Below are 26,284 nucleotides of genomic sequence, written 5' to 3' on the forward strand. Positions count from 1 at the left end.
AATCCTCATGCAACTGACATTTTTAAACCGCCACACATTGCATGATATTTCAGTTTTGGTGGAAATTAAGTGTTTAGAAAACTACCTCAACCCCACCGCACAGCATAATGAATTGACAGATTTGCACAAAATGTAGCCTCACTTATCTGTAGCCATTGATCCAAAATAGAAGCATACACTATTTAGGGCTTGATTCAGAGTTGTATGATAAGGCTGTTGCTGCTGCATCTTTGTACAAAGCAACTCTGCGAGAATACTCAAATGTAGCAGCTGCCGGGACATGTATTGAGGGGAAACAGTCGGGAAGCCGATGGACCTAATCCCGACCGCCGGCTTCTCAAATGTATAATCCCAGCAAGGGTTAAATGACATGCGTCGAAATCCCGACATCTGTAATTTTCCCTATGCCGGGAGACCGACAGCTTCGATCGGTAAACCGGGCGACGGGCACGGACAGCTGCAGGGGGGGGAGGGTTAGGTTTAGGGTTCGCAGGGGGGGAGGGCTTAGGGTTAGGCACCCCCCGGGAGGTTAGGTCTAGACTAGGGGAAGGGAGGGTTAGGGTTAGGCACCCCCGGGGGGAAGGTTAGGGTTAGGCACCCCCCTGGGGGACTTAGGTTTAGGCGGCGAGGAAGGGGGGGTTAGGTTTAGGCACTTAGAGGGGGGATTAGGGTTAGGCACTTAGAGGAGGGATTAGGGTTAGGCACTTAGGGGGGAGGTTAGGGTTAGGCACCCCTAAGGGAGGGTTAGGGGGTAGCATAGGTTAGTAAATACTAACCTTAGGACGATTGGGATTTTCATCCTTGTCGGGCTGCTGCTGTGGCCGGCGGTAAATCATACTGAACCCGTATTGAGATGCCCACCTGCATTCTTGCCGACAAACTGGCTACCTCTTCCGGGAGGAGGCAGCCAGCTCGGCACTGCAGTGGGAGGGAAGGGGGCGTGACCCGTTTTGGGGGGCGTGACCCATTTTGGGGGGCAGAACAGGGGTCATGGCCGCATCTTCGTGTCACCGCGGCCCTGCCCCCGCTTCAGAACGTATATATTATCGGCGTTGTGTAGCCGGCGGCGGGGCTACGATGACGCGATTCAGCGCAAATCGCGTTATCAGCTCCCCCGACCCAGCCACTTTGACCAGGTAAGTGGTGACGCCGGTGGGGGGGGCGGACGCAAGCGGGGGGTACAGGCTGGCTGCGCCGGCCGTGAGACTTGTCCCCTCTTCCGGGGGGTCGGGAGCGACACCTGAGTTTCGTGAGGTTCCCAACAATTTCGAGAGAGTAGGCAAGTATGCCACCTGTGACTTCACAATTCCAGCCGATCGCATACAAAGACACAGCTGCAGATCCTTCGATAATAACAATTGGACTTCTGAGTTAGCCCTATGGTCCCGCAGAATGGACGCATGTACTGAGACACTGGAACTATGTCATCTGTGTACTGGATCGCAGATACATGCCACGATAACGGTCTTGACACGCCTGTGTTTTTGCCGCCACTCCTCCTAACCATGCCTAATTGTCAATCAACCTGTGTAGAAATAATCACTGCGAGTGAGTATGGTAATGAACTTTGACGCATGAGCATTACGATTCCGATGCATGCGCAGATTTCTGATTATCACTCATCTGTATAAACATTGGAATAGCGTACATCTCTACATCAGCCCCTACTGTTATCTACACACAGCAGAGGCAGCCATTGTATAACCAGCAACAAAATTACGCCTATCAATGGAATTCGTGAGAAGTGCCTCTGCATCAGTGATGTCACTAGTTCTATTTAATTCCTTTAAATTAATGGGAACACAACTGCCTGACAGTAGGGAACTTACGCTCACATAATGCCCTGCAGGCCAAATTTGAATCCATAGGGGGCATGAATGTCAGCCATACATTTTAAGGCAGGCTCAGGTTTGTTGTGTTCACAGGAATAGGATGGATTCTGTCAACACCCTAGAAGCATAAAAAATCATTCCATCTATCACCTCAGAAACATTTCACAAAGGAAAGGTCATTTCATGGATGATTTAACCATCAAGCTAGCGTGGCCCAGTACAAGTCACCTCTGCTTAACCCTCTCACTGCTGATTAAAATGAGATACTGTATATTATCTATGTGCAAATGTCTGCAAGCTATTAGAGTCTTACAATGCTCTTATATATTTTATACATAATAAATGCTTAAATCCCTTTGTCAGTAAAATTATACAGTATACAGGTAAGGCTCAATTATTCAACTCATTAGATCTGCACTCCCACCTCAATCATGGTTGCAAGCATTGCCACATTATAACTGAAGAACTCAAGCAGTATTCTGATTCAGCCCCCACCCATCTGCTTGTTAAAGTATCTGTCATTGCTAACAGCAAGCATTTACACCAGAGACGTGCAGCCTAGGTAGGCAAGGGAGGCAGAGCCTCCCCTGTCCTACTCCTGAGATTTGATATAAAAATAATTAGAATAATACAAAGAAAATATTTATAACTTCTAAACATCTTCTTTGTTTTTTATAATAATTTTTATAGTTAACACTCACCAGCTTTTTGGAGCTCCCTGGGACTGCTGGGTGACGAGAGATGAGGCAGCAACAGCTCAGTATCGCTTCTGTTTTGCTTGCAGAGCTAGGATGGGGCCACACCACAGGCAGTATGCTGCACAGAAAGAGAGCTAATAGAGGCATGCCTCTGAGTATGGGGTTGTGCCTTGAACACTGATGGACACCTTTGATGTGTCATGTGACCAGGAAGTGCACTGCTGTGTTTAGAGATAGGAATTCAGGCAGCAACAGCAAGAGATGACTCAGTGATGCAGGTAGGATAATCAATGGACACTGAAGCTTAGTGTAGTGAGGGGAGAGTTACAGTGAGTAGGGGGTGAGAAAGGCTCCCAGCACTCAGACCCATCTCCATCTGTGTCTCCCCAGCCATTGATTTCAATGCACGTCACTGATTTACACATGCCCTATGCCTGGTGCAGGAGATCTTTCTGAAATCAGATGGATATCTGTGCATATACACCTCTTCATAGTGCCAATTCCACCTAGATGTCCACGACATGGGCATTTTAAGACCCCCACATACTCGTTGCTGGCAGTTTCATCTTTCCAAGGATATATTCAGAAAAATGTGCAGAAGATAGCAATTAGACTAGTAAAATGCTGTGCATGCTCCATCTTTCTGAATAAATTGGTAAAAAGATAGCACAGCCCAGAGCAAGTATAGAGGGGAATCTCTCCAGGGTGCAAGGTGAATGGTGCGGGGGTCATCTTTGACTGAGGGGCCTGTGTGCACCGCACACCCTAGGCCCATTATAGATATACCACTGCCATGATGCGCTCTCTCAGAACACTTCACCTATGTGCAAATGCCAAGTTACACCTAAAGAGCAACAAGTGGAGCTGTAGATGAAATGCATACTAATCGGCCTTTGTTGCATATGCTGGGCTTGGGTGCAAAAAATTCCAATCTCCCATTGCTCTGAATCAAGCCCTCAGTTCATTGTGTTTCATTGGAAATTCTGGGTAAGCATGAATGGTGCCATGTGACAATTGTTCCATTTGGAATACATATGATTGACCAGTGGTCGGGATGCCGTCAGTCAGAAGATCCCGACAGGATCTGGTAAGTAGCCTACCCCTCTGCCTCTCCACCCCTAACCCTCCCCCGGTGGTGTCTAGCCCTAACCTTCCCCCGGTGGTGCCTAACCCTAACCTCCCCTGGTGGTGCCTAAACCTAACCCCCCTTCCCGCATCCTAAACCTAACACTCCTCTGGTGGTGGCTAACCCTAATCTCCCCCCCGGTGGTGCCTAACCCCCCTCCCTGCAGCCTAACCCTAACCCGCATATCTACCATCGGGATGGTGGTGGCAGCAGCATCCCCTTAGATGGACACAGTGACAGCAGCTCAGCCCTTTAGATGGATGCAATGTCAGCAACACAGCCCCTTAGTGTGTCCATCAAAGGGGCAGTGACAGCAGCACAGCCCCTTTGATGGACACACTGGCAGCAGCATAGCCCCTTAGATGGACACACTCAGGGCTGACATAAGGTTTCTTGACACCCTAGGCATAGCTTCAGCCTAACGCCCCCCCATCCATTTTCTTCCCTCCCCCAGCTGTAGTTTTAACTGTCACACTCACATGTACACTCCGGTCCCAGCGGTCCATTAATATTCTCAGTTGTCAGCGGCAGCTCCAGTCAGCCTGACAGTTCACTCTTCACCTTCTGCAAAGGAAGGGGAGGAGAGTGAGCCAGGGGCAGCATGCTGGTATGCACAATAGCACATCAGCGCTGAGGTGAGGCTGAATACCTCGGCGGCCGTGGAAGAGATTGAGACCTGCTTGCACTGTTAGCACACTGGTGTCAGGGCAGATAGCCACAATTGCAGCTGAGTTGATATGCGGCCCCCACCAGCCAGAGTTGGATAAAGGCTTTGGGGAGGGGGGGGGTCAGGGCACTTAAGACTGGGGGCCCTAAAGAGCATAATTTGGGACATGGGAATAGTGCGGGGGACACTGGGAGGGATCCTATTGGATTCCTTTTGGAGAGTTATGTGAAAAGAAACCCATAGGCTTCTATTGCAACACCATCTACAGAAGCTTGATACTTGGGGAATGTGGCTAAACATCCGAAAACTGCAGTTTTCATAGTTTTTACCACATTTTGCAACAGCGCTGATAGCCTGGACAGTGTATGAACGGTCAGTCCGCCTGACCATACTGCCAGCAGCAACTATCGATATTGACAGCTGCTGCTTGGTGATTCCCTACCCCCACAGTAGGGACAGCGCTGTCCCTGTTGCAGGGGCTGCTGGATCAAAGGGCTGCAGGTGGGAATGCTTGGTAGATCCCACACATGCTCAGTGGAGCCGGCAGGGAGTGAGACACAGAGCATCAGCACTAGCCTGATGCGCTGTGGGCTCTAGCGGAGATTGCCGCAGGGGGGGGTTATTACTCCCCCGCTCTGGCCGATGAGATGGTAATACATCTCATTATTAGGGCTTCCTTATCGTGCCACTATAATGCTTCCTGCTTCACCTCTTTACCAAGTCAAAGCAGGAAGCGTTATAGCGGCACGACAAGTGCCGCTATAATACATCTCCCCCACTGACTGTTCTCTGTAGTCTATAGCACAGTACTTCTACATCCCCTCCTCTCTTTCTTGCATGCTGGCCTGGCACTGACTGAGTGCAATGTAGCCCCGTCCCCTGTCCCGACTCACCTCCCAAGCCTTCTTTGAACTGCAGTGCACTGTAAGTAACTGCAGCAGGTGTAATCATCAATGGCTGGGGTGACCCTGAAAGAGGGGGGCCTGAGGTGACATGCCCCTGTGCCCCCCCTTAATCTGGCTCTGCCATGAGCGTATTACAAAAAAAGGACATCCTTCATGTTTTTTTTTTCTGAACCCAGTGGTGCCCTCCAGTGGCCAGCACTCTAGGCAGCAGCCTAATGGTAGCATCAGACGCCTAATGGTAGCGTCGGACCCGGACACACTACCAGCAGCACAGCCTTCTTAGATAAACACAGTGAGAGCATCACATCCCCTTTGTTGGACACACTGACAGCACCACAGCCCCTTAGATGAACACAGTGAGACCATCACATCCCCTTTGTTGGACACACTGACAGCAGCACAGCCCTGATGAACACTGTAGATCAGAGCGCAGCACATGGCAGAGTGACTGGAGTGAAATGGGGCCAAGTTGCGGCTGCAGTGCATTTTTTATAGTATTTAAGACCGGCGAGAATCCGACGCCGGGAGGATGATGATTGGGCCAGGGCTCGGATTAGACTTGGATCCCCAAGTTCGGAGCGGTTCAGATTTAAGGTAATCCAAACAGCTCATCTCTACCCTTAACATCAGCTTCTAACCACAGACTATACCGCAGTAACTCCCAATCTACCATTTTGTTGTTTACTGATAAAATTAATGTAAAACTGTCAAGCAAACACCTGGCATAAAGTCACGAAGAACCTTGTGATATTGATGTACTGAAATAATGTATATTTACTTATATGGTATTGTAATGACAAAAGTATAATCATTTGATTTGCCTAAGTTAATTGGACTATATAATGTATGGAGACCATTTTGAAGGAGGCAACAGTTTCACAGGTGCCCCATATGCATATGTATGTAATTAAGGTAGCTCTTAAATGCACTAACTTCTCGTGAGTGGACAGTCAAGAATTTCCTTATCATGAGTAATATACAGGAGCCGTGTGCCAGTGAAGGTGCTGGAAAATGCTGGCAGAGACTATGGGCCTGATTCAGTATGGATCGAAAATGTGATAGCCGCTGCGATTACGCACACAGTCTCACTTCGAAGATATGCTAATCCTCTGCAATCGCTATGCCATTGCAGCACAACATAAGGACACCCACCTTAACTTACATACATCCGTAATACTTAGCAAGACTGCGAAACCATTGGTAACATCAAGTACCATCACGCACACTTGCACAGCGTGAGACCTTACTTGGAAATGGCTAATCTTCTAGTACGCATGACTGGGAAGATGCTAGAAGCACCGCGTGCCAGGCAGGATCTGTGACTTATAAGTCACAGCGCTTTCATCTGACAGAATAATATCAGCCACAGAGCCTAAGGGGGCGCTTCAGTGACAGTCAGGACTAGCAGTTAAGGCAGGTGATTTTGTACTTACCTGGCAGCAGACAGTGACAATACCTATTCGGGGGAGCAGAGGAAAGACCCTGACAATGGTCTGCAGCTTTGCCAGGGGGAATGCCATCTCAGACCAGAGCAATCATCTTCTGGAGGCGCATTGAGAAAGAGGAGAAAGCCGGTGATGAGGTCCTGTGAGTTACTTATCTCCATGATAACACTACTGCATAGCATTTGAGAGGCTGACTGGCTGACTGAATGGCTGACCTGTACAATGAGGCCCGTCTCCGGGGAGTGACTGGAGGGGATCACCAGCCTGTGAGAGAGCAGACTGGGAGTGCTGTAAGAAGTACAGACTCCAGAGGTAACTACTTGTGAACTAGACAAGTCCAGTATCAGACTTAGTGACTGATTCAGCAAGGATCGCTGATGCGATAGCGGCTGCAATCACGCACGCAGTTCTACTGCAAAAGTATGCTAATAATTGCAATCGCAAAGCATTCGCATGGACAACACGCAGACACCCACTTCCCCTCTAGCACATCCGTAATACCTTGCAATCCAGCCAAAACATTGGTAATATTGAAGTTCATCGGAGCCACTTGCACATTTAAGGCAGGTCTGACCCTACCGCTAAATTGCTAACTTTCCTGCACGCAGTGAGAGCTCATGCTGCGTATGCCATAGCAGTGGCTAATTTATGAAAGCCCCTGTAACAGCATTCCAATGCATTGGCATGCCTGCGTTTCTACAACCACCCCCTGTCACCACTGCCAAATGCTACTTCCTGTCAATCAATCTGCGATGGGTCTACGTACTCAATGTGATCACAGTTCCGATAGCAGTACGCAGCAATCAACCATCTGCATATGCTTTAGCAGTTGCGATCCTTGCTGAATCAGGCCCTTAATTCACAGAGGAGGCAGTGTCTATATTAAAAAATAGAAATCCAGTAATTTACAGAGAAAGGGTTACTCCAAAGATCACTCAGTGAATGTCTCTGCACAGTATTAGTTTAGTAAAGGAACAATAAATAGCAGGGCACAGGCATAATTTGGAGGAGTTTAGAGATCAGTGACACATCTATTGACAGTTTCAGCATTCAGCTTAATTTAGTGTAAATAATCAACAAGGAGCCAGAAGGATAAATAACACTATTAAGGTTGGGTCAATTTCAGTGCCATCTATAAAAGACCCAGTAATTTACTAAAGAACCTTGTCGCTCAGCAATTGGCATTAAAACACCCATTTGATCTATTGGAAATAATTGTAATATTCAGCCAAGTACTAGAATACATAGTACAGTGGTTCCCAAACTGTGCGCCGTGGCACCCTGGGGTGCCTTGAGACACTTGCAGGGGGGCCTCAGGTTGGTGGTCCAGCACCAAATCAAATTATTTATGGTCAATGTAATAAAAATATGATTGTCAGGGACACTCCCTGAAATAGTAGCAATCTTCCTGAGACCCTGAAGAGTCTAGCAATCTCCCTGATTGCACCTTACCCCCATTATGTAGCTGTTTCTATATAAAAAAAAAAGATATATACATTCTAATGAAATAATCATTGCAATTTCCCTGTGTTTCCCTGTATTGGTTATAAGGCACAGAGGCCCTGATTCAGAGCCGGACGCTCTGACAGAGCACTCGCTCTGAATCAGGGCGTCTTTTTTTTTTTTTGGAGCGGCCTCCTGGTTGCCACCCACAGCCAATGCGAGTGGCCAGGATGATGGTCGCGATGGTCAAGACCATCGTGACCATCGGGCTTGCGATGAGACCCTTGTGGTAGGGTCTCGTGGCCGCAAGCCCCAGAGAGCTTTCGGCTCAAACAGAGCCAAAAGCTCTCCCACTGACATCACTTGTGATGTCAGTGGGGCCACTCCCAGATGGTAGGCGTTCTCATGGGAACGCCTCCATCTGGGCAGCCACCCCCCCGGCCCGCTCACCAAAGGGGGCGTGCTGTCACTCAACATTGACAGCACGCCCCCTTTGGTGCGAGACCCGGAGCGACGGATTGCCCGTCCCTATCCGGGTCTCGCGCATGTGCACGACGGAGCCAGCTCCATCATGCGCATGCGCTCTGGGCCACCATCGACCCGGTTGTGAGTGCTCAGCTCTTGAAACGGGGTCTGAATCGGGCCCAGTGATCCCTATGGCTACATGCATTTTGTGAAATATATTAGTGTGTTTTCATCAACAAATAGATGTTACTAACTGATTTGGGGCTCACTTATATTTGTATGTAAATCTGTTTTATGACACGTCTCACAGATGTTGCAGTACTCGCCGCGCTCATAGGTGTTGTTTTCACAATCTCCCTGAAAACCTTTTTCAAAAGTAGGCGAGTATGAAGCAAACCTGGCCACCACCACATAACTGAACTTAAGGATGACAGACTTTTGGCTTAGGGGTGCCTAGAAAACAATTCTGATACTCTTGGGCGCCATGGTTCAAAAAAGTTTGGGAACCACTGCATTAATAGAGACTTCATTTAATGTTGAACTCCAGCTAAATAGATAGATTGCTACAATTGAATTAAACATCTTGTTACTGTGCACCAGCAATGTTGCAACATATCATAACAATCTTAAACACTCAATAGTAATTGTAGCATATACCATAACAATCTAAAACACTTAGTAATTGTAGTTTATACTGCATTATAAGATGCTGTAGTTAGATAGTAATATAAGTAGGATTGTGAATATTTATGTATATTTAGTTGTAAATTGATATATGCTCCTGAGTACTGCATGTTTGTTTAATGGTGTTAAAATTGAGTCATTTATTTAACCACTTTACTGATGATTTTTTTTTATAACAAACCTGATCAGAAATTGTCTTTTTTTCACTTAATATAGTTTACAAAATATTTTTAAAAGTATATTTAAATATTTTATTGAAAAAATATATACCTATGGGGAGTCTCGCACCACCCGTACCCATATATAATAACTTCCCACTCCCCATTGGCAATAGATCCAGCAGTGGTCATAAATCCTAGTAACATTACCCCCTACACCCACTTAAAAAAAACAATTTTATAAACCACCCCTTTTTAAAATCCCATTTTTTTAACCCACCCTTCTCTTTCTCCTACCGTGACCAGTTTATTCATTTTTTATTATTTTACCCCCCTCAGCCCCCTCTAGCATCATAATACCTTATGTTATCCCTCCCCCAACCCCACTTAGACTAGATCCCCCTGGGAGTTAGCCCCCCACTCCTATGGTCATATACCCCCCTTCTCCACATTGTGAACCTTGGTGCATGCTCCCTGGAGTGCTGTTCACATGCCATTCTGGAGCACAATTCTGAAACAGATATCAGCATTCACAGGCCACTGCATCACTGCAGTGGGGTTCAGGGAGTCACTTGTGCAGGACGGATCCACTCTTATACAGTCGAAGCACAGAGTGGGATGGCACGGTCGCATGTTATGCAACCTTACCAGCTAAAGCACTCCTGGCTCCGGGCGCATCATCCAACATCGCCAGGCAAGTAGTTAAGAGTTAATTTATTCTTTAAACAAAGAAACTGGCATTCCACAAGTAAGCTAACAGGGAGCTTATACTTTAATAATAACTATATGTTGCCATGCAACAGTGATCAAATGCTCCCCCAACTTTCCCTCCACCTGCAAGATATTGAGGTCCGTTGGTGTGTCTGAAAAGCAGGATTGTCCCACTGAAATCAGGATGGTTGGAAGGTATGCTGATGATACTTTCAATGGTTGCATCTGCAGACACATAAGTGGAAATACGTAATGGCTGGGACACCTACTTTAGGTGGGTGTTCGAGCCATTGCATATTTCAGTGCACACTTGTTCACCACGAGAAGGGCTTTTACTAGCATTAGTATAAAGTCACAGACACAGCTGCAGCCCCGACTGTGGATGTCTTCTAGAGAACAGATATGAACAATATATTTAGGTCAGGTTTGAGCATCACATGGCCCTTTGTTTTATTCATGATCTAAATGTACCTGCATTCCAATTGAAAGAGTCATTAGTCGAATTTTCAGTGGGAAAACACAGACTACATCTTTCTACTTGAACCCTGTCCAAAGACGCTCGACCCTTGCACCTTGTCCCTTCTGCTGGGATCATATTCCTGGTAAACACACCTGTCTCACCCAGACAACATCTTCCTCTTTCATGGGACCCTTTATGTGTCCTCCAAAGATGTGTTATAACAAGACAGTTAAAATAAGAACAGCAGAAAAAATACAAAACAAAAAATGGGGTAATAACTAAGAATTCTAAAAAACAAGAAACATTGAAAAATGGAAGCCTTGCTAATAGAGATGAGCGGTTCGGATTCCAAGCGAATCTGAACCGCTACGGACAGCGGGAATCTGAGCTTACATGATCTGTGGCTCGGGTGTTCCTGCCAGACTCGGATCCCCAGCTGAGTCCCGGAGTCAGATTCTCGTGGGACTTGCACTCTATATAAGGCACTAAGGGCCTGATTCAGACCCACTCGCGAGCGCAATGCGCTCGCAAGCGGGTCGATGGTGGCCCAGTGCGCATGCGCACAACGGGTCTCGTACCAAAGGGGGCGTGCTGTCGATGTTGAGTGACAGCACGCCCCCTTTGGTGGGTGGGCCAGGGGAGTGGCTACCAAAACGGAGGTGTTCCCATGTGAACGCCTCCGTTTGGGGGTGGCCCCACTGACATCACGAGTGATGTCAGTGGGAGAGATTTCGGCTCTGTATGAGCCAAAATCTCTCTTGGGCTTGTGGCAACGAGACCCTACCACAAGGGTCACGTCGCAAGACCGATGGTCGCAATGGTATTGACCATCGCGCCCATCTTCCTGGCCGCTCGCTATAGCTGTGGGTGGCCACCCTCAGCTATGCGAGCAGCCAGGAGTCCGCTCTAAAAAACAAGAAGGCCGGCCCTGATTCAGAGCGAGCGCTCTGTCAGAGCATCCGGCTCTGAATCAGGACCTAAGACCACAGTTCGGCGCCTTTTCATTGCACGCTGCTGTATGCTGCGTGTACTCTCCTTTGTTTAGGGCTGTGTTAAAATTCAGACAGGCTGTGTATAGGAGGCACACTAATTTTTGCTGTGCTGACTCTGCATATAACATTTAACAACTGTGCTGCTGTGTCCAGAGTCTCACAAGGGGCTGTGCTGTAACCAGTGTGTATAGGGGGCACACTGCTGTTTGCTGCACTGACTCTGCTATATATTATTAGATTTAATATATTAATTTAACAATTGTTCTGTGTCCAGAGTCTCACAAGGGGCTGAGCTGTAGCCAGTGTGTATAGAGAGCACGCTGCTGTATGCTGTGCTGACTCTGCTACATATATTAATATAATAACTGTGCTGTGTCGAGAGTTCCCCACTGTGTATACAAGAACAGTGACTCTGCAGGCTGTACCCCACTCTTCATAGCACACAAGTACTGTGACAAGTTAAAGTAAAGACAAGAAAAAAATTTTTTTTAAAAGTGAAAAAAATACTTTTTTTGTGCTGTACCCCATTGTGTACTGTATAGTATACAAGTACTGTGACTCTGTTGGCCATACCCCACTGTGTATACAAGCACTGTGACTCATTGGGCCATAGCTCACTGTGTATACAAGTACTGTGACTCTACTGGCCATACCCCACTGTGTATTCAAGTACAGTGACTCAGATGGCCGTATCCCACCATATCTCCTTGGGCCATAGCCCACTGCTTGTTCATAGCATACAAGTACTGTGACAAGTTAATGCAAGAAAAGTAAAAAAAAAGTACTGTGACTCTGCTGGCCATACCCCACTGTGTATACAAGCACTGTGATTCCTTGGGCTGTAGCCCGCTGTATATACAAATACTGTGACTCTGCTGGCCATACCCCACTGTGTATACAAGCACTGTGACTCCTTGGGCCGTAGCCCACTGTGTATACAAGTACTTTGACTACTGGTCATACCCCACTGTATTTACAAGCTCTGTGACTCCTTGGGCCATAGCCCACTGTGTATACAAGTATTGTTACTCTGATGGCCATACCCTACTCTGTATACAAGCACTGTGATTCCTTGGGCTGTAGCCCACTGTATATACAAGTACTGTGACTCTGCTGGCCATACCCCATTGTGTATACAACCTATGTGACGCCTTGGGTCATAGCCCACTATACAGTATATACAAGTCATGTGACTCTGCTGACCATACCCAACTGTGTACAAGCAACTAACTCCTTGGGCCATAGCCCACTGTGTATACAAGTACCGTGACTCTGCCTTGCCATACCCCACTGTGTATACAAGCACTGTGACTTCTTGGGCCGTAGCCCACTGTGTATGCAAGTATTGTGACTCTGCCATAACCCACTGTGTATACTAGCACTGTGAGTCCTTGGCCATAGCCCACTGTGTGTTCATAGCACACAAGTACTGTGACAAGTTAATGCAAGAAAAGTTAAAAAAAGTTACAAAAAAATAATAAAAGTTTAAAAAACTTAAAAAAAGTTTTCTGTGCTGTACCACACTGTGTACTGTATACAAGTACTGTGACTCTGCTGGCCATACCCCACTCTGTATAAAGCACTGTGACTCATTGGGCCATAGCCCACTGTATATACAAGTACTGTGACTCTGCTAGCCATACCCCACTATGTGTCCATAATGCACAATACTGTGACTCTGCAGTGAGTGGTGATTAGTAAATACATAATACTAGTAAATAGTTTTTGTACAACTTGAGTGTTTTCATCAATATGGATAATGACAATCAACCGAGAGAAGAGCAGAAGCAGCAAGCAAATACTACTGTAGCACTGCAGCAGCTGCAACCAGTCATGATGAAGATACTAGTCCTTCACTATCATCTAAAGCTGATGCTCAAGGGCATAGAGGCTTTAAAAAATCAGGGTATCTGAAATAAAAAATTTAGATTTTACAGAGAACCACAGAAAAAAGGTTATTCCCTCCAGCACACTGCAACAATATCAGCAAAAAATACTTGAACCCTACATGATAATAGAAATTCAAAGGTATTATTTGCATACATTTGCAAATATATGATTAAGAGCTGGGCTAGCGTCAAGGCTCCTTTATACCGGCATCCCTAACATTCAGGGGTTTACATCTAAGGTGCAGGGCACCCCAAAAAAATCCAGCCAAGGACAATCCCCAGGACATCACATGAAAAAGGGAAAGAATGTGATAGTGAAGTGTAAAGTATAGATGTGTAAAGATAATCAATAAGTGTTAATATAATAAGAAGGAATTAAAATTACATAAATAATAAACAATCAAATAGAAAGGTGCTTAAAAAGTTTCTATGGGAATTAAGTGGTGATGCCCTAAAAAAGGCTCAGCCAGAGCAACTCTGGGGGCCTCACGCCCAAACGCTCACCCCAAAATAGTTAATGCTCCCTAATAGTAGCACCCAATCTGGGTCATATAATTACATATTAATGTGCTGCATAATAACACCACATATATAAATATACAGTATAAGCCGAGAGCTGACTCACCTAGTAGGTACCCCAGAAACCTCCAAATGGCACTATATGGACCAGCACATCCTCCCAATGCTGGCTCCCTTCATGCCTCTCAAAACTGCAAATAAAAATATAGTGATCACTCACATCAGCCTAATGATATTGCACAGGTGCTTGTAAAGGGCGGGGTTTACTGTGGACCACAGAAAAAAAGGTTATTCCCTCCAGCAAACTGCAACAATATCAGCAAAAAATATTTGAACCCTACATGATAACAGAAATTCAGAGGTTTTAGTTGCATACATTTGCAAATATATGATTAAGCGACTCAGGATTTGTGATTTCTGATAATGCCACATGTAATGGTTAGCATTACTGCCTCACAGCACTGAGGTCATATGTTCAATTCCCACCACGGCCCTATCTGTGTGGAGTTTGTATATTCTCCCTTTGCTTGCGTGGGTTTCCTCCGGGTACTCCGGTTTCCTCCCACACTCCAAAAATATACTGGTAGGTTAATTGGCTCCCAACAAAAATTAACCCTAGTGTGTATGTGTGTTTGCATGTGATAGGGAATATAGATTGTAAGCTCCACTGGGGCAGGGACTGATGTGAATGGCCAACTATTCTCTGTAAAGCGCTGCGGAATATGTGTGCGCTATATAAATAACTGGTAATAATAATAATAATAATAATAATAATAATATATTGTTGTAACCCCCCTTCAGTGTGCGGTGTGGTACATAGGTGCATTTGGAGCGATACACCTCCTATTGCCTCAGGCTAGCTCTCCAGGGTGTGGGCAATGCCTGAGAAGGGGGCCCCTGCCCATGAAGGCTTTATAACAGTCACACATATAGATAAAGGTATAAATAGACACATGCAGCAACAGTTCTTTTGAATAACTTGGGCGCCAGACCTTCTCTTATAAAATTAAACCAATTTATTTATCTCCTCCTGCACATGACTTTATAGGACAGGAATATGGTTATAGCAGCTCCTCCTCTACCTCCAGCTCAGATGCTTGGCATGTCAGATGGAATATGACAATCTTATGGATATGGTTACATTACATCACATTCTTCTTCACCAGCACAGTCTTTAAGCACAGTTACAATGAATGCTTTGCATTTTACACACACAGGTCCAACTGGCCCTTTGCTGGCTGGTGCCTGTAGTTCCCCACTTCATACGTGCAGGTCCACCTAGCCCTTCGCTGGCTGGTGCCTGTAGTTCTCCACTTCATACATGCAGGTCCACCTGGTCCTATGCTGGCTGGTGCCTATAGTTCTCCACAGCTTCGCACACATCTCACATAACTTCGTTTTCATTCTGCCTCTCCTTTGTCTCTTCTAAGACAATGTACAGAGTGTCTCATACCCAGTCTGCCTCTCTCTGCTCCCCTTCTCTTTCACATGGAACAGCAATATACAGACTTTTCTATTGCAGCTATCAGACTCTCAGCTGCCACCCATCCCTATCCTACAGGAATGGCTCCTATAGCCACACTGCAACCAGAGTGACCCCCCCTTTAATGGCTGCTGGGGGGCATTTATGCATAAGGGTCTCCTCTTGTCCCCTAACAGTAAAGTTCCTGGGAAATTCCTCTTCCCCATCTCTCCAACACATACTGTATACTAACATCTCTTACCCCTCTCATGGGTGCTAAACACTTCACTGGGCTGCCCACACTGCAACATTCCAGCTCTTTCTCTGTGGTCTCTCACCGACTTTATCTCAGTGGTCTCACTCCAGACCTCTCTCTCCTTTGACGTTAGATGGACTTTGTGGTAGCCACCATGGCTCCGCCAATCTCCCCCTGCAAGGGGAGCACGAGGGCTACATTTATGCTTCCAGCTCTGAAGCTTCCCAAAGATGTCTACTCTCTCCCAACTTCTTCTTCTCAATCCCTTTGTTCTCTCCCCCTCCTCCCTCTGCTCTGCCAGCTACACACCTAGTCTTCCCACCCCTGCGTGTCTATCTCTCCAGCCCCTCCTTTACCTGAAAACTGATCCCAGGGTCTCAGGAATGTAATATCTACAACAGGAAGCAAGCTTTAACACTGAGAGGGGTGTATTTACAATACCATCCCTTAGATGGTGTTACATTGTGAAAGCATTACAGTTGGGGGAATTTCAACACATCCCCTGTTTTGCTCACACAATCAACTTAGTGGTGTGGGGTTATTTAAATAATGACAGGGGCATGCAGGAGATGATGTCTGTGGCCCAAAAAATTTCAGGACATTTTTGGCAATCAGCAACAGCATGCAGGAGATTGCAACATCTGCAACAACAGTTTAATTTGCCCTACCATCAACTGAAGCAAGCAATGACATTGGGAGAGTACTTTAGCCCAGCACAGTGGAGTGTACTTTTTGTCTTTTACAAGGTGCTTAAACCATTTGAAGTAGCCACATGTGAAGTGAGTTCTGACACTGCTAGCTTGAGTAAGGTGTTTAACATAATTAGGCTTTTGGAAAATTAGCTTGAGAAATTGAAGGAGGAGATTAAACAAAGCGATCCGCAAAGTATGCCGGACTTTTAGATCAAGTCCTATATTCCCTTCGCCAGGATCCACGAGTGGCCAATATCTTGAAATCTGATCACTACATTTTTGCAACCGTGCTTGATCCTAGGTTTACGTTGTATGCTCTTCTTCCTTTCCAACTGACCCAGATCTTTACAGATGCAAAGAGCTCCTGGTGAGCAAGTTGGCAGCTCAAGGGACACATGTCACTACGTCTCCTCATTCACTTTCTTCAGCAGCAGCCAGAAAATTCAGCATTCCCAAAAGACCCATTGGTGATGCAGATAAGTCAACCTAACATTTTGACATCTGGTTGGGTCTAAAAGAATTGCCCAACATTAGTGACACCTTGTCACAGTTGGTGCTAGCGGGTTACCTGTATCAGGTGATGAGCTGGAATCACTGGAGGCCGGCTGGACTGGAACCATGGTTAACATGAATAGCTCTTTATTATAAGAAGTGGGTAGCAGTGAGAACTGCCTTTGGTGATGAGTGACTGGAACTGGAAACACGAGACATTGGAATGAGACCAGAAGGAACTTGGAGGGACCGGACTGGGACCGGCAGGTAGGCTGACTGAGCTGGTCGGGGTACCAGTAGATGAGCCTGCAGATGGATGGTAGCACGGAAGCTACTTGGTGCAGCTAATGAGCCGTGAGGTGAGTGGACTAGGAGGAACCGGACTGGGACCGGCAGGAAGACTGGTATCTGGATGGCTACGTGGAGCAGCCGATTAGCCGTGGGTAGACGCTGGTAGCTGGGGGGCTACGTGGAGCGGCTGGATAGCCGTGGGTAGATGCCGGTAGCTAGGTAGCTACGTGGAGCAGCTGGATAGCCGTGGGTAGACGTTGGTAGCTGGGTGGCTACGTGGGGCGGCTGGATAGCCGTGAGTAGACGCTGGTAGCTGGGTGGCTACATGGAGCAGCTGGATAGCCGTGGGCAGACGCTGGTAGCTGGGTGGCTACGTGGAGCGGCTGGATAGCCGTGGGTAGACGCTGGTAGCTGGGTGGCTACATGGAGCGGCTGGATAGCCGTGGGTAGACACTGGTATCTGAGTGGCTACGTGGAGCGGCTGGATAGACGTGGGTAGACGCTGGTAGCTGAGTGGCTACGTGGAGTGGCTGGATAGCTGTGGGTAGATGCTGGTAGCTGAGTGGCTACGTGGAGCGGCTGGATAGCCGTAGGTAGACGCTGGTAGCTGAGTGGCTACGTGGAGCGGCTGGATAGCCGTGGGTAGACGCTGGTAGCTGGATGGCTTTGGGGAGCGGCTGGATAGCCGTGGGTAGACTCTGGTAGCGTGGAAGCTACTTGGTGCGGCCTTGGAGCCGTGGGTGAGATATGGTAGCGTAAAAGCTACTTGGTGCGGCCTGGGAACTGTGGGTGAGAGATGGTAGCGTGGAAGCTACTTGGTGTGGCCTATGAGCCGTGTGGAGAAGCTGGCAGCGTGGAAGCTATGTGGAGCGGCCTGGGAGCCGTAGGTGAGAGTCTGGTAGCGTGGATAGCTGAACGCAGCAGGCTTACGGATAGCACTGGTCTAGGAACCAGCAGGAGCCTGGGACATACTGGCACACAGAGGTACAGCTATAGCACAAGCAGTACACCACGGAACGTAACACGATGTTCAAGCACTGAGTGCTATTAGAGGAGGATCTATATACCTAGAGTCTGGCAGCGATTGGTGGATACAGGCAGGTGGTCTGGCAGTGGCATTCAGAGTGGAGCAAGGCACAGCATGCAGAGGGAGTATTCATCTCTGCAGCCCTTGAGAAACAGGACCACACCTGTGATTCCAATTAAGACTAGCAATGCTCACAGACAGAGCAGGGTCCAGGTGTTTAATCAGTGTAGGGGAGAGCAGTCTGCACACACAGAGATGTTACAGCCAGAATGATTCAGCCAGAGCAGATGTCCGAGGAGAATTACAAACACAGATCCATGGAGCAGCTGGCAGAGGTAAGTCACAAAAGGTAAAAACTGGCCAGGATTGTGACAGTACCCCCCTCTTCAAGGGTGGACTCCGAACCCCCAAATAAATACATAGGAGAACATGAAAAAATGAGACACCCAGGAAACTGAAAAACTTTCTTCCAAACATGACATTACAGGAGCTTCAAACATAGGAACACCATCACTCTAGAAACATCTCTTTAGACATCTTCTTAATTCTGCATTATTGGGATACCAGGAGAGGAAATTCTGCACAGGGGATGATTCAAGACCTTCGTCGATTCTTCTTTCTGCTGCGAGAATGTTTTGTGCCATCCAATGGACATGGGATCTCTGGTAACTCCTGTGGAAACACATGACTGGAAAGGACAGGGTCAAATGGCAGATGGTTTTCAGGGAATGGAGAATTATCATATGCAGGATCGAGTTCAGACTCCGAGTCAGTATCTAAAGGTAAAATCGAAGGTTTAGTAGGACTTGAACATTGATAGGACTCCTGGGAGGAACGAAGTGAAATATAACCAATTTTGATGGTGTTTTGGGAGTTACCGCAGTATGAAGTGGACAAGGAGGTGGGCGCACATCTCATGTTCAGGGAAGTGGAGGACTCAGCAAAGGATGATTCTTTAGTAGGACCAACAGACTGCTTGGACCGATTTTCAGAACTAGAATTTCGTTTGACAGGTTTAAGACCAAATTCTTTAATAACAGCTTCACTGAAAGTCTTTGTTTTTAGAAGCACAGGATCTTTAGTCTCGATGAGAGGATTGGCCCAGTCCAATGCCTTACCTCTAAAGGAAGAGAGAAGGTACTTAGTAAGGTTGGTAGGAGTGGTACCACAAGCTGGATCTGCTTCCATGATTGCAGCATATTGCGTCAGTAATGCAAAGTATTGCGATAAGTCCCCATCAAAATATATGTATCCTGGAGTATCCAATGACGTTTTTGTGTTCGAGGATTGTGGAGCACATTCAGGTGCAGGGCTGGAAGAGACTTGAGGATGCTCTGATTGTTGAGGAATCAAAACAACTGAAGTTGACAGCTGTTCGGTACTTGGACCAACTAAAGGTACTGGAGGGAGTCCTGAAGAGCCAAAGACAGCAGCTTCAACATTCGAGGCTGAGAACAGGCTACAGAAACTGTCATCCTCTGTAACAATATTTTCAGGAGATGCTGAACAGGAGCCTTGATCAGGATTAGTAGTACATGACACTTCTCCCTGGGAACTGGAACCTGGACCCCACTCCTGGGGCATGAGACTTGAGACCACCTCCTGGGGTGCGATACTTGAGGCCCCTTGCTGGGGTGCAAGACTTGAAACCCCCTCCTGGGGTGCGAGACTTGAGACCCCCTCTTGGGGTGCGAGACTTGTAACCCTCTCCTGGGGTGAGAGACTTAAGGTCCCCTCCTGGAGTACAGAACTTGACACTCCCTGTTGGAGTATGGGACCCAAAATCCCCTTCTGGGGAAGCTGACTCGACTTTTCCTTTTGGGGTATGGAACATGAACCCCCCTTTTGGGATGCGAGGACAGAGACTTCCTCCTGGGGTGAGTGACTCAAAACCCCTTCTTGGGTTACGAGACTTGAGGACCCTCCTGGGGTAGCCAACTGAAGTCCCCTACCAGAGCAGGCAGAATCCGGGCTGGGACCGGAACAGGCAGAATCCGGGACGGGACCGGAACAGGCAGAATCCGGGACGGGACCGGAACAGGCAGAATCCGGGACGGGACCGGAACAGGCAGAATCCGGGACGGGACCGGAACAGGCAGAATCCGGGACGGGACCGGAACAGGCAGAATCCGGGACGGGACCGGAACAGGCAGAATCCGGGCTGGGACCGGAACAGGCAGAATCCGGGCTGGGACCGGAACAGGCAGAATCTGGGCTGGGACCGGAACAGGCAGAATCCGGGACAGGACCAGAACAGGCAGAATCCGGGCTGGGACCGGAACAGGCAGAATCCGGGACGGGACCGGAACAGGCAGAATCCGGGACGGGACCGGAACAGGCAGAATCCGGGACGGGACCGGAACAGGCATTGAGACGTTGACACATAGTTATACTGCTGGAATTGCAAAGGGGACAGCCTTTGAGAAAGTGATCAGAAGCTCCACAATAGCAACAGAGATGTAAATCTTTACGCCGCTGGTGTTCAGCCACAGAGAGCTTGGAGCGCGGGTAACTTTGATGTCTCACTTTACTTGGCATGGAAGAATCTTTGGTTCTTAGAGGTTCCAAGACAGAGTTTTTAGTTGAGACAGAGGTGGCTCTAAGAAATTCAGGAATGATCTGAAAGATTTTGTTGAGAAGAGCCTGTAGCTGTTCCAGCAGTTGATGGAAAGTACTTAGGGGTTCAGGTAAGATTTGGGTATCATCTAGCCGGTTAGTCAGAATTTGCAGAAGCTGTAGTACTTGATGCTGTACCGCCTCCTGTGAATCCAAACGAGTGATTAGGTTACGGAAAGCACTTGATCCAGGATTAAGTGCTTGATCCGCTACCATCGTTAGGCTTGAACATACTGTCACAGTTGGTGCTAGCGGGTTACCTGTATCAGGTGATGAGCTGGAATCACTGGAGGCCGGCTGGACTGGAACCATGGTTAACATGAATAGCTCTTTATTATAAGAAGTGGGTAGCAGTGAGAACTGCCTTTGGTGATGAGTGACTGGAACTGGAAACTGGAGACGTTGGAATGAGACCAGAAGGAACTTGGAGGGACCGGACTGGGACCAGCAGGTAGGCTGACTGAGCTGGTCGGGGTACCAGTAGATGAGCCTGCAGATGGATGGTAGCACGGAAGCTACTTGGTGCAGCTAATGAGCCGTGAGGTGAGTGAACTTGGAGGAACCAGACTGGCACCGGCAGGAAGACTGGTATCTGGATGGCTATGTGGAGCGGCCGATTAGCCGTGGGTAGATGCTGGTAGCTGGGGGGCTACGTGGAGTGGCTGGATAGCCGTGGGTAGATGCCGGTAGCTAGGTAGCTACGTGGAGTGGCTGGATAGCCGTGGGTAGACGTTGGTAGCTGGGTGGCTACGTGGAGTGGCTGGATAGCCGTGAGTAGACGCTGGTAGCTGGGTGGCTACGTGGAGCAGCTGGATAGCCGTGGGCAGACGCTGGTAGCTGGGTGGCTATGTGGAGCGGCTGGATAGCCGAGGGTAGACGCTGGTAGCTGGGTGGCTACATGGAGTGGCTGGATAGCCGTGGGTAGACGTTGGTAGCTGAGTGGCTACATGGAGCGGCTGGATAGCCGTGGGTAGATGCTGGTAGCTGAGTGGCTACGTGGAGCAGCTGGATAGCCGTGGGCAGACGCTGGTAGCTGGGTGGCTACGTGGAGCGGCTGGATAGCCGTGGGTAGTCGCTGGTAGCTGGGTGGCTACATGGAGCGGCTGGATAGCCGTGGGTAGACGCTGGAAGCTGAGTGGCTTCGTGGAGCGGCTGGATAGCCGTGGGTAGATGCTGGTAAGCTGAGTGGCTACGTGGAGCGGCTGGATAGCCGTGGGCAGACGCTGGTAGCTGGGTGGCTACGTGGAGCGGCTGGATAGCCGTGGGTAGATGCTGGTAGCTGAGTGGCTATGTGGAGTGGCTGGATAGCCGTGTGTAGACACTGGTAGCTGAGTGGCTACGTGGAGTGGCTGGATAGCTGTGGGTAGACGCTGGTAGCTGAGTGGCTATGTGGAGCGGCTGGATAGCCGTAGGTAGACGCTGGTAGCTGAGTGGCTACGTGGAGCGGCTGGATAGCCGTGGGTAGACACTGGTAGCTGGATGGCTTTGGGGAGCGGCTGGATAGCCGTGGATAGACTCTGGTAGCGTGGAAACTACTTGGTGCGGCCTGGGAGCCATGGGTGAGAGATGGTAGCGTGAAAGCTACTTGGTGCGGCCTGGGAACCGTGGGTGAGAGATGGTAGCGTGGAAGCTACTTGGTGCGGCCTAGGAGCCGTGTGGAGAAGCTGGCAGCGTGGAAGCTACGTGGAGCGGCCTGGGAGCCGTAGGTGAGAGTCTGGTAGCGTGGATAGCTGAACGCAGCAGGCTTACGGATAGCACTGGTCTAGGAACCAGCAGGAGCCTGGGACATACTGGCACACAGAGGTACAGCTATAGCACAAGCAGTACACCACAGAACGTAACACGATGTTCAAGCACTGAGTGCTATTAGAGGAGGATCTATATACCTAGAGTCTGGCAGCGATTGGTGGATACAGACAGGTGGTCTGGCAGTGGCATTCAGAGTGGAGCTAGGCACAGCATGCAGAGGGAGTATTCATCTCTGCAGCCCTTGAGAAACAGGACCACACCTGTGATTCCAATTAAGACTAGCAATGCTCACAGACAGAGCAGGGTCCAGGTGTTTAATCAGTGTGGGGGGAGAGCAGTCTGCACACACAGAGATGTTACAGCCAGCATGATTCAGCCAGAGCAGATGTCCCAGGAGAATTACAAACACAGACCCATGGAGCAGCTGGCAGAGGTAAGTCACAAAAGGTAAAAACTAGCCAGGATTGTGACACACCTCTACCGTAACTCCATCTGATACTATCACCATCAAAAGAATGGTGGAGGATTAATTTCATGACACTGTACTAATAGACATGTCACAGTCCCTTTGAGTACTGGAAGGAAAAAAAGACAATTTGGAGGCCCTTGTACAAACTGGCTTTGCATTTACTTAAGCTGCCCACACTCCAGTGTGTACTCGGAGAAAGTTTTCAGCACAGCAGGGAACCTAGGAGGCTACAGTACTTCCTCAAAATGTGGAAAAGATGATGTTCATCAAAATGAACTGGAAATTCCATGAGGAAGACCTTTCCTGGCAACGTCACAGTACAGAGACTTCTGTAATGGTGGATTCCAGTGGGGATGAATTAATATTGTGTGAGGATGATGTACACACTGATGAGGGTGAGGATGGCAATGACGGTGACATATATACTCCCCCTATATATAACATACAGCGTTAACAGCTGATGGTCATTTGTTAATCTTGTATGGGATATATAGGGGGAGTTTAGAGCAGTGTCACTATGTCTCTGAGGAAGGTCTTCTTAAGACCAAAATGCATTAGGCTCATGATATTGATCTTCAAGGGAGTACAGCATGAAAGGAAGCAGTTTGATAACCTGGGTTTTTTACTAGCAGGTAGCCGGCACTTGTCTGTATAATATCCAGTTCCATCTCCTGGGCCAGGTGATATCTGTATTCCTGAGTAACGTAACGTGTGACTCCTTGGGGGATTCCACATCATGGTGGAAATATATGCTTGTTTATATATATATATATATATATATATATATATATATTATATATATATCTATCTATATATTATATATATATATTTTTTGTGTGTTTTTTGTTAATAAATTATTCTAATTTTTTAAGTCATTATTTGTACCATGTGGCGATCTTTGTTTTTACTTTCATAGAAATATTTGCAAATAATTGGAACTTTTCTAAGGGAATATTTTGACCCACGTTTTAAGAGGAGATGTAAAGGATTTTCTAAAAAAAAAATGAAAGAGTAAGACTCTATTCACATAACACCTCACGTGGTGGCCTTAGAATGTAAGCTCTCATGAGCAGGGACCTCTTCCCTCATGTGCTTCTCTTTACATTTTCTTCTACTCTCTACTCCCCATTAGGGCACCTAACACGGGACCGCCAACTCCCGGCAGCTTATTGTGAGTGCTTTAATCACTATTTCAGCAATGTATATAAGTTGTGTCCCTGTCCTGCACTGTAATGTACTGTAAGTTACTTGTTTCTTGTTCACTTATTAGTTCTATGTACTATGTAAGGCGCTGCGGAACAATTGTGGCGCCATATAAATAAAGGATAATAATAATAATAATAGTGGTGGTTTGGACTTTTAAGTAAACCTCTTCAGCGCCATTGTGGTACATCATATCATCTTTATAAGCACTATTGTAGAGACTGGTGAAGGCTTTTTGTACCTACAGGCTGCAATTGAGTTATTAATTGTGTATATTTTTTACTCGTTTTCTTTTTAATAACAATGGGGTAGATGTATTATAGCGGCACTTAACGTGCCGCTATAATGCTTCCCGCTTCACCTCTTTACCGAGGCGAAGCAGGAAGCACTACCGATGAGATGTATAAACATCTCATCGGCCGGAGAGGGGGAGCATTAAATCCCCCCTCCGGCGCTACCCGCTAGAGACAGCAGCGCTTCAGCCTAGTGCTGATGCGCTGTGTCTCTCTCCCGGCCGGCTCCACTGAGCATGCGCGGGCTCCAGGGCTCCCCGCGTGGAGCCCTGGAGCCGGCAGCCGCTGCAGCAGGGACAGCGCTGTCCCTGCTGTGGGGATAGGCTAATGCCAGGCTGTAGCTGTCGATAACGACAGCTACTGCCGGCCGAACGGTCATGCATTATGACCGTTTGTACATGGCCCTGCCGTCGGCACTGCTATCTTACAGATAGCTGCGCCGATAATGACAGGGGCGCACAGCGCCCAGACCCCCGATCATACATCGGGGAGAAGCGGTATCAGCGCACATAACGTGCGCTGATACCGTTTCTGGGCTTCGTACATCTCCCCCACTAAGTGATGACAGCGGAAACCACCATTTATACAGATATTATGTACAGGAGTTTATAAATATATTAGCATCAGTTTTGTAATAGAAACTAATATGGTTCATAGACTTTTTATAGTTTTATCATGCTTATAGTCAATCTTTAACCCAATAGTTCTCAATATACCTATAGTTCAATATATATCAATAGTCTCCCTTAGCCAATTTTTATTCTTTGGGTGAATTAAATTCAGTGTGATAACGATGAAGTACACCTGGCACAGTCAGGTAAAGGCATTTAGCAATCAGTACTTTTGCTAATTTTTTCTCACCCCAATAGTAATAGTTGGTAATGTGCAACTGGACATAACAGTGATGTCTGTCAGCACTGCACAATAAATTCAATTCCCCTTTTAACTATATGTTTCTGTCTGACCTTTGCTTCAGACAATCTGTCATGCCTGGCCTTCCTTATAATGAACAGAAAAGTGATATTAGTCCATGTACAGTATGTGCCGTGAAAGCCACTATCCTGCAGAACATATTTGTTGCAGTGAAAGGAAAATGAATGCGTATATTTAAATGATGTTAATGTAAACAACGTTATTGTATAAAAAATAAAATGTCCAAGTTTGTTATTATAAACGTAAATCATGTTTCTGTCATTGGCAAACACTCAGTAAAGTATCATTTGACACATACACTTCTGTTTAATTAGTTGGTCTTAGATAAACATTGGCTAATATGCGAGTGCTTGATGTGAATGAAATCATAAGAAAATGGCTGCCGTGGTCCCTCATGGGGTATGGAAATTACAATAGATAATTGCTTTATAACGTAACAACAAAACATTCTTCGCTGGGTGCAAAACGCCATATCCACCTTTATTCTTTTCTGAAAACCAAGCTCGCTCTTTGGGAGATTTTCAGTTGACTTGAGACCATTTTTAATTAAAGTGATTACAGCTCAGAATTCATCAAAGAAACACATCGTTATGCTACGTGTACTCTACCGCGCTTCACAAGCCTCATTGCATCTAACTGCTGTGGTGATTATTTTATTCCTCTGTGGGCTGCTAAATGGCAGGAAAGGGGGAAATATGCAAGACAGTGTTGATGTATTTACAAGACACCATATAATGAGATGCTGGTAGGTAATAGACTCTGTGTTATATGTACATTTTGTCTAACAGATACATGCACTTGTGAAGA

This window comes from Taudactylus pleione, unplaced genomic scaffold, assembly GCF_031769625.1.
Source record: "Taudactylus pleione unplaced genomic scaffold, aTauple2 ptg000138l, whole genome shotgun sequence".
Classification (NCBI taxonomy): domain Eukaryota; kingdom Metazoa; phylum Chordata; class Amphibia; order Anura; family Myobatrachidae; genus Taudactylus; species Taudactylus pleione.